Genomic DNA, 9557 nt, shown 5'->3' with positions numbered 1-9557 from the left:
GGATCAGACCATAGGGGATGAAGAGATTGGGTTTGTAAGTCTAAAATCTCTGGAGCCACCACCAATGACAACCATCATATTAGATTTTGTAAAAACCTAAAATAGGTAAAAGCTTTTTCGAAATTTATAAAAATATTTCAAACGATCGATGAACAATGAATTGTCTACGTATCCTTCTATTTTAAAGTGACAACTCACAACAAGATTTGCACTCCTACTGACAATGCGAATTATTTCACTTCAGCGAAATCATCTTTAAAAATTGAAACAATGATGGGTGCTGTTTGAAAGCTGCATTTAGATAAACGACATGGAATGATGTCCGAAATTTTGCAAAACAAGTACGCCCATGAACACATCTGAATCAATAAAGACTACAAGGAACGTGTACGTTTAACATCGTGCGATCGTTCAAGCCCATAGAATGGTGGTATTTCTTAAAGCTCACTATAAAAACCTAGCCCAAATTGGGAATCGATACATTCGTCCAGAGTCGTTCCTGCTAGAAGCTCCTTCGGTATCCTCAAAATGAAGTCCTTTGTGTGCGTTGTTATGTGCCTCGTGGTGGTAAGTCATTGAAGTCGCAAAACTGTTTCTCAAAACAATTTAATTTTTTTTTCATTATTTACAGGCTGCATCCGCCAGCACCCAAATGCAGGCAGCTATCAATGATCTGGCGGCGCACACAGAATGAATCTGGTTAGAATGAATCCTGACATACCCGTCTATCGTGATTTCTGATGCTGCCTTTCTGAGAATCGGCCCTATTTTTTCATTAACAAATTCACAATATCTACCTACATTGCAGTTCTAAGTTGGTTTTGGACAAGTGCGGTTGCATTTTTTTTCCATTCCGTTGCGTTTTTTCTATTGAGCAAAATCTCTTTCATTTTGGTAGTCCGGTGAAGTTAGTACATCCCGGTATCTAAATTCGAAAATTCGCAGTAAATTTATAAATGGCTTTAATTTTATAAATCTCTTCACCGTATTTTATGTTTGTTACTTAATTTATTGGCCTTATCGGTGAAAAGTGATATCCCTTTTTGTTGTGGCCATGAAAAGCCATTGGTGGACTGTGGGTGCAGCGCTTGGCAAAACTACCACTGCTTGCTCTTTCCCCCTCAGGGATAAGGCTTTGACAACCCCTGATGGTTGCCAAACAGTGGAGGCAGGTCCGCAGACTGTCTGCCTGGGGGCCAAGGCCGGGACAATGTGAGCGCTCTGGAAAACTACCACTGATGGTCCGCTCCCCTCGTGGGATTGGACCTGAAGAGACAACCACGCATGGTTGTCCCATCAGTGGAGGCAGGTCCTCATGACGCTGCCTGGCGGCCGAGGCTCGGAGGGATTTCGATCGCCTGGTTGACCGAGATCCAAAACTCTTTCTGGATGGGGGGCTCTGAAAAGAGCCGATTGTGGCAGCTGGACCCGGGAGCAAGGCGTCGGAGCGAAGCACCAGAAGAAAGAAGCTAGCTCGGTTTACATACTATTTATTTTCTTTTCACTTATTACTATTATTTACATTTTATATACACTTCCGCGCTTCTCGACGGTTTGGTGGTTTGATTACGACTGACGACATACTTTTTTTTCCGGGATTTTAAGCCCAATGGGTTTATTCATCCCAAACTGACGACATACGCGCGGCAGCGCGCGTTTTTATATCATCGGCTTGTCGATTGCTGCTCGCTGATTGGCCCACGACTCTCCTCTCTTCTCTCGCGCTCTCCTTCTTACTTTCAGTCCGCTCGTCGGACTGAACACTTTTAGTAATTAAATCTTAAGATTATGAAATTTTATAGACGGATGAAAGAAAGAAAAAATGAGATGGTGCAAATGACCGGGTAGAATTTATTAGAAGCATTAACATCACATACCAAATTTTTGTTCGGCACGGGCCAACTACAATGAAATGGTAGACACAGATAGAGTTGCATCTACCATCACACATCAGTAGGGCAAGCGTGGTTCGCCCCACAAGCGGAAACTTGCCGTGCGAACGAACAAAAATATGATAAAACATAAAAGTCGAAGGATTGATGTATTTCGTTTTAAAACTAACGTAAGCATTATTTTATGGATTTCTAAAACTATTTGGAGAAAGATTCCACCAGGAGCATCATTGAAATCACATGATTAAATTGTAAATCACTCAAGATGGAACTGATTATCTAGCGGTGTAAAACTCAATAAAAGTGGCTCACTAATCATTTCCATTTTTTTTTTGTTTTGTTTTTGCCACAGTCCGATAATGTTTGTGATGATTTTCTGACAACTTTTATATTAATAACTACTACGAAAAAATTGAAAATGGGCATCAATTCCTTAAGTCTCTATCGGCCGATGATAGTTATTCAGCTTTAATAATGGAAAATAATTCATCCCAAAGTCCCATTTCGATCAGGGTTATGGTAAAAAATATATTCATTTTCAAAAATAAGCTTCTGAAGGGTCAATTACGAAAAGTACATGAATGATCGCTAATCGACGCTTAAATACCCATTTTTGAAGCCTAATAACTGTTTTATGATAACTCTAATCGAAATGCGTTCTTTAGATGAAATCTATAGATATAAAAATGAATGTAAGTCTGTCTGTCTGTTCCCTATAGACTCGGAAACTACTGAACGAATCTTCGTCAAAGTTGGCGTCTGAGGGTTTTTGGGGCCGGAGATGGTTTCTATAATAGTTACAAACCCCTCCGACTTAAGAGGAGGTAGGGGGGCCTTCCATACAAAATTTACATAAAATATGACAAATTTTCCACACAAACGCATTTTGGCATAATTAATTGATTGATTATGGTGCTGAACACTTTTGATGTATTTAGACCAATAATTGCATTTGCAAACATTTTTGTTTGGAAGGGGGGGGGGGGGGTTATTACACATTCATTGTAAAATAGATATATCAGAACTCGAACAATTTTCAAACGATTTTGATCAAATTTGGCAAATAATAAAATTCTTGATGTCATGAGATTTTATAAAGATTTCTAAACGTTAACCGTTTTTGTAAAAGGGGCTCCTATACAAAATTTTGAAAAATATGTTTAAATTCTTACAGTTTACAAAAAAATTTTGTCAAAAATTAATGAACATGAACGTTTTAACACAATGAGATGATTTATTGATTTGGCAAACAGGGTTTGTTCTAATTATATGATATGTTGTATTGAAAGACTCTAACCATCTAAATAATGAGGACACTCATCCATCTTCTAAAGGGTTATACGGTCAAAATTTGGTCAATATCAACTTGACGTATTTCTTTCAATTTTGAATTTAAAAAAAACCTGAGCACTCCTCATTTTGAAGGTGTGTATGTGTGTGTGTGTGTGTGTAGAATGTTGCTACTATTTTGATTTTGGAATTCACTCTACAGTTTGTAGCCGTTCAGTTACAAAGCATCTCTGTTTTTTTTAACGGGTGCAATTTGTTTTAATTTATTTGTATGCTGTCACGGTTCTTAATTTATTTTTCCATTTTAGCTTTTTTTGTTGACCTTAAATTTTGTAATTTTAATTATGTAAATAAATTGTGTATAACACTTTTGTGAGGGGTGGTATGAACAGGTTGATCAAGTGGGTGTTCGCCTCGCCGTCGCCTGGAAGGCGAACATGGATGTTTCGCCTCGCCTTTGCCTGGAACATTTCGCCTCGCCTGGAATAATTCGCCTCGCCCAAGCATACAAGAAAAAGGCGGCAAAGACCCGCATCCGGAAGGAGAGGGTCATTCGAGTTCAGGCGTGCGTGTGCTCAACATCATCGGAGCAAAACTTTATTTTTAAAAAGAAGTTTGTGAAGTGGCTTGGTAGGGTAATTCCGCTTTTTTTTTTACCCTATCAGTTGGTTCCTTGGAAGTGTCCAAGGACTGCACACGCGTCGGCCTAGCAGGTCTAAGATCTGCTACGTCTAATCGTAGAAGGACTTTTAAGTTCTCTGGCTCGAGGGCCATAATCGTAAAGGAGAACCCACCTCGGGCTAAGCCCTAACCGCAAAGGAGGCCTCTCTCGGTTCGGTCACTCTGGCCAGATCCTGGGCCGAATCGATCGCGTCAACGAGAGGAGACGCCTGTAATTCTCCTGACTCTGCTCCAATAACGTTACGAGTCAGGAGGCTAACTCGAAGAAAGACCACCTAGCCACGTGTCCCAGAATCCAACACAATCTGTGGACCAAGGGTCTTGCCTCCCATCTGGGAGGAAGAACTTACAACATCACCTAGCCAAAAACAACAAGCCGGCTTGAGCGAAGAAGGGGAACCAGGCAACTTCAACAGCAGCAGAAACAGCAGCAGAAATCGTACCGGTACGTCCTCATCATCTTAATACCACACCCACACCCACACCACACTCACTAAAAGTCTTTAATAAAAGCAAAGTAGAAGTCTTAAATCATTTTTTTAATTAAAGTCTTGTTGTTAATTTAATAAATTCATTTTCCCAAACTCAAATTGATTGTTGTAATTATTGTGAAAGAATTGTGATAGTATTTTGTGTAATGTTTGTTCGCGTAGGTCCTCCGATTACCCAGTAGTAAGCCGACTCTGAGACCCAGCTCGAGGAGTCTCTTGCTACTGAGCTAGCTTGCCGGGATTTTTATTAGTTACAAGTTGTCAAAATGCCGTCCAAGCAAGAAGAGCAGCGTATCAAAATTTTTGCGCGCGTCAAAAATCCGAACTACTCTAGCTGGCAAAATCGCTAAAAGTTGCCAAATCAACCGTTACAAATGTAATTAAAGTGTTTGGGGAACGTTTGTCGACAGCCACACCCAAAATTCAGCCTCCGTGCCAATGGCGTGTAGTCAATTACATAGCATCATTGGTACAAGAAGATAACGCGACCGGTGCTGATTCGATTAGCTCCCACTGGCATTAATCTCCCAAGCTTGCATGCCACATTTTGATCGGTATTATCAGTGTATCTCTTTCTGTTATATTGAGACTTTTATGGGTGAGAATAAGATACACTGATAATACCGATCAAAATGTGGCATCGTTGCTCCCAAGTTAACCGAATTGCGTATGTCTGAAAGAAACAAAATAAAAACGTTCTCACCTCCCTCCCTATCGCATCACAAGACGAAGAAGGATGAAAATAAATACCGGCCAACACCAGGCAGCCAGCGAACCGAGCACTGTGCGTGTGGATGTAGCAAAAGCAACAACAAAAACATCCTTCTAATTCAATCCACCGGCACCGGCAAACCACGGCCGAGCTGTGCGTGTGTATGCAGTAAAAGCAACAAAAAAACATTGCTTCAATTCAATCCACCGGCAAACAACCACGGCTAAGCTGTGCGTGTGTATGTAGCAAAAGCAACAACAAAAACATTCCTTCAATTCACCGGCAAACAACCATCGGCCAAGCTGCCCGTCTTTAGCAGCTGTGTATATGTAGCGTGTGTATGTAATAGCAGGCAGTAAGCAAAGCACAGTTCTCATTCAATGGGTTTCCCGTTTCTTTCACTCCCGTTCCCTTTCCCGTTTCCATCACAAGACAAAGGAATACCTTGAAAGGAGGCCAAATGCCGGGAAGCCTCCGTCGTGCGTTTTTTTTGTGATTGATCGGTGGCAGAAAGCCTATGACAAATAGCCCTCGTCCTGCATGAAGCTCAAATAGTACACTGGTTAAGATGTCGGTCTGGCAAGACGATTTAATTGGTGATTTGAGTTCGAATCTCCCTACGGCGCTGTGGTTACTATTTATATTTTCTTGTTTCTGGGATGGATTATCCAATAGGAACGAAATCCCATAAAATGTTTTTTCTTGTTTCGCTTGAATGTAGTGGTCATGCATAATTTTGGTTGGAAGCCGAGTCCTTATGCCAGTTACGGGTTTTCAAACATACCGCCGACTACAAGCAGCTTCCGGGACAGGAGTTTTATACGGCAAAAGGAAGGGGAAAGGTAGCAGATATTTTCAAGTACAAGAAACGGTCAAAGTTCGCGACAAATATCTGGTTTGGCAAGCCATCTGTACCTGTAGCTTGAAAAGCAGCATTTTCACAGCTTCCGGGACTGTCAACCAAGAAATTTACGTGAAAGAGTGTTTGAATAAACGTCTGCTGCCTTTCCTGAAGAAACACGGTTGTTCCGTACTATTTTGACCGGATTTGGCATTTTGGCATCATTACGGTAAAAAAACCATGGTTGTACTCCATTTACCCGAAAGCCATTGCCCAGAATGAAAAATCCCCAGAATTTCAATCGCCAGAAAGAACCATTCCCCAGAATTTTTTTCCCCAGACGAACCATTTCCCAGAAAAATTTTCGCCAGAATGTACCATTTCCCAGAAATTTTTCACCAGAGTGAACCATTTACCAGAAATTTTTTCGCCAGAAGAACCATTTCCCAGAAAATTGAAAACATTATACTAGAAACTAGAAATTATTTTTAAAAAAAGGAATTGTTACAAAAAAATGGGGTTTCATAACTTTTTTCTTTTGCGGCAAAGCCGCAACCAACGAGGATGAAGGGGCCGAGGCGGCACAAAGCCACCGAAGCTCCCAAAACCGAGGTGGCCGCCGACCCGCCGTCGGAAGCGGCGGCCCTAAGACATTGGTCTAGGTCATAGGTCGGCAACCTGCGGCTCGCGAGCCGCATGCGGCTCTTTGGGCATGAAGCTGCGGCTCTTTAGCTCACTGCGCAAATATTATATATATATTTTAGATTAAAATATTTATAAAATCGTGCTAACCCGATACCTGAGTCTTGTAATCTGGCACACGAAATTCATAGGTTCTTTTAGTTGCATCCGTTGTAGGAACAAGCGAAAATCTTGGTCGCACTTGATCGCAAAATAGCATTTTTGATGCCTAATTTCACAATTTTTTGCTTTTCACTGTTAACAGGAAAATCAAAATTTATCATTTATAAAAAAGAAGTAACTAGATAGCCTCTATTTTGCTAAAAAAAACAACGGAAACGCTCTATGAAAATTTATCTTGAATTTTTTTAAATCGTATTAGAATTAATCAACCATGTCTAAAAATATAAACAACTTCGACACTTAACAACATAAATATATTGGAAAAACTGCCTCAATCCTGTCCTATTTTTTTTAATTACAAACGATAATTTTAATGTATCTGAATCTATAGATACCTACATAATTTATTTCAGATTGCCCAGTATGATCCGGGCTTACCCCGATTTTCGAAGAAAAATTGGAAAATGCCCGGTCTGGTCCGATTGCTGGATATCGATGAAAAAGGCATGTTTTTTTTCGGAATCCTCACAATTTTAACGATCTTCAAAATTTTCAACTTGTTTTAATGAAATAAATTCGCAAGTATGTTTTGGAACTGTGAAATAAAATTTAAAAGCCGCTGATTTGCCTTGGTAAAAACCTGTTTTCGCGTGTTTGTATTTCAGCTTTTTTCTTTCTTTTTTTATGGAGAATACCTAGATTTGGGCTGGATTTGTCTGGATATTATTACCCGAATTTGAATTTAAAATTTAGTAACCCGATGCTTGAAACGAACAGAGAAAACCTTTGAGTAAGCACTCAATAGATTACGGATAAAAAAGTGAATAGATACTTGAATGTCAATTACAAAATATCAAAACAAAGAATTGAGAATTATAAATTGAAGTTTGCCAGCTTTTCAAACTCGAACAAATTCTGAAAATCTATTGAAAAACTTAATAATATCAGGCTTACTACTTCTAATCTATAACTAAATTAACCTTTTAACCGGCAGTTTTTTAATGATTAAATTTTATGTATTTGAAAATATGGAAACCGTTAAGTCCTTGAACCAACTTAAAATTTTAGGTGTGATGCCTACAGCCAATTTTTACCGAAAAGGGCACAAAATTTGAAAGTTTCAGTAACGTACATTTTTTTTTCATTTTGATTAAGTGGTAATCAACGTTGATTAATTTTTATTAATTTTTTATTTGAAACTTTAAAAATATCCTTGAACTGATTTTGCCCGGTCAAGTGTACTGTTCTTGTATTATTTCCAATGAATTCTACAAAATCACATTATTACAGATTCACACTGGTCAAACCACAGATTTTTTTTTCCAGTAATCTAAGCTTTAGCAAGCATTGATGAATATCTACAATGTTTTGAGATTAATTCTTCAATCATTTGGACGCACAATACTGAAAAATCACATTTGACAAATAATAAAATTTTTTTATTTTTATGCATTTTATGCATTCCAAATGCATAAAATTCTGAAGACATGTTCGCGTAATCTCATGAATTTTGAAAATTCTACGAGTTGTCAGGAGCATAATTATTGAAGATTAAAGGTTTCAGCAACATAAATTTCAGTTGAATTTAATCTCATATTTCTGCAATTTTGGAAGGGCTTAGCTAAATCTCGGGAATGTTATAAAAAAGCTTTATAATTTTGAGAATATTTATTTCTCTTTACTTTTGTTTGCTTTTCTTCGCCGATGAAATTTTAAATATTCTGCTTATGTTAGTTTGATCAAACCCCTTCACATTAACATCATGCAAATTATTCATTTAAACTCGATGTGGATTTTTAATTTTTTTGACACGATATTTGTCAACGCATTCAAATTGATATAAAATCAAAAAATGTTAAAAGATTTGAAAGTCCAGAAGAGAATCCATGAACCTTAAGGATACCAGAACAGATGTAAAAAAAAATCCAAGAGTAAGAAAACCAAAATAAATGGATTTTCAACCAATGTTCATAGATCGTCCATTTTTTTTTATTAAAACCAAACACAATACTTTAATGTGGCTCTTTCCAACTCTGAAATTTTGAAAATTTGTTGTTTTTGGCTCTTCCGACTCAAAAGGTTGCCGACCACTGGTCTAGGTCTGCCGGGGCTTCCTAGGTCTGCGTGAAAGCTAGGGGTGATCCCTTAGCCCCGTCCGCCACGCGACAGCGTGAAGGACAAAACGTCTTTCAAGTTCGAACGCGCAGCGTGAGGAGTCGGATACCAAAACGGTTTTTTAAAGGAGCATGGTAAGCATCGCATCAATTTAAGTACCCAAACCATAAACAAAGCACAATATTGGTTTTAAAATAAATTTAGTTGGATAATTTCAAAGTTGTAGTCATTTAAAAAATCATTTTGAAAAAATGAATTTCGAATCATATGAAATTCACAAGAATTCATTAGAAAAACAAAACAATACAAAAAAAAATACTAGAGGAAAAAATCTGGGATTTGTGCCATTCTGAGAAATGTTCCATTCGGGGGAAAAAATTTCTGGGAAATGGTCCATTCTGGGAAAAAATTTTCTGGTAAATGGTGCATTCTGAGGAAATTTTTTCTGGGAAATGGTTCATTCTGGGGTTTGATTTCGGGTATTTGTCATTCTGGGAAAAATTCATTCTGGGCAATGGTTTTCGGGTAAATGGGATACAATCAAAACCATGGAGTGGTACGCCGCCAAAAACGTGCAGGTGGTTCCCAAGGACAAGAACCCTCCCAACACGCCAGAGCTCCGCCCAATTAAGAAATACTGGGCTATTGTCAAGCGGAACCTAAAGAAGACCAAAAACACTGCTAAGGACGAGCAGCAGTTCAAGGCGAACTGGCTTTCTGCGGCGAAGAAG

At 38.7% G+C, this 9557-nt stretch overlaps 1 long non-coding RNA gene across 1 annotated transcript; it reads left to right on the top strand.

Annotated features, from left to right (window-relative positions):
• Positions 1 to 469: 469 nt before the first annotated feature.
• LOC129749596 (uncharacterized) lies at positions 470 to 988 on the top strand. The gene is made up of 2 exons (XR_008738097.1): positions 470 to 567; positions 632 to 988. It is a non-coding gene; the product is annotated as an uncharacterized LOC129749596 (long non-coding RNA).
• The last annotated feature ends 8569 nt before the right edge of the window (positions 989 to 9557 follow it).

The sequence above is a fragment of the Uranotaenia lowii genome, chromosome 2 (genome assembly GCF_029784155.1).
Source record: "Uranotaenia lowii strain MFRU-FL chromosome 2, ASM2978415v1, whole genome shotgun sequence".
Taxonomy (NCBI): domain Eukaryota; kingdom Metazoa; phylum Arthropoda; class Insecta; order Diptera; family Culicidae; genus Uranotaenia; species Uranotaenia lowii.
Note: the sequence above shows the minus strand (reverse complement) of the source record. Positions and strands in the feature narration are given on the sequence as shown.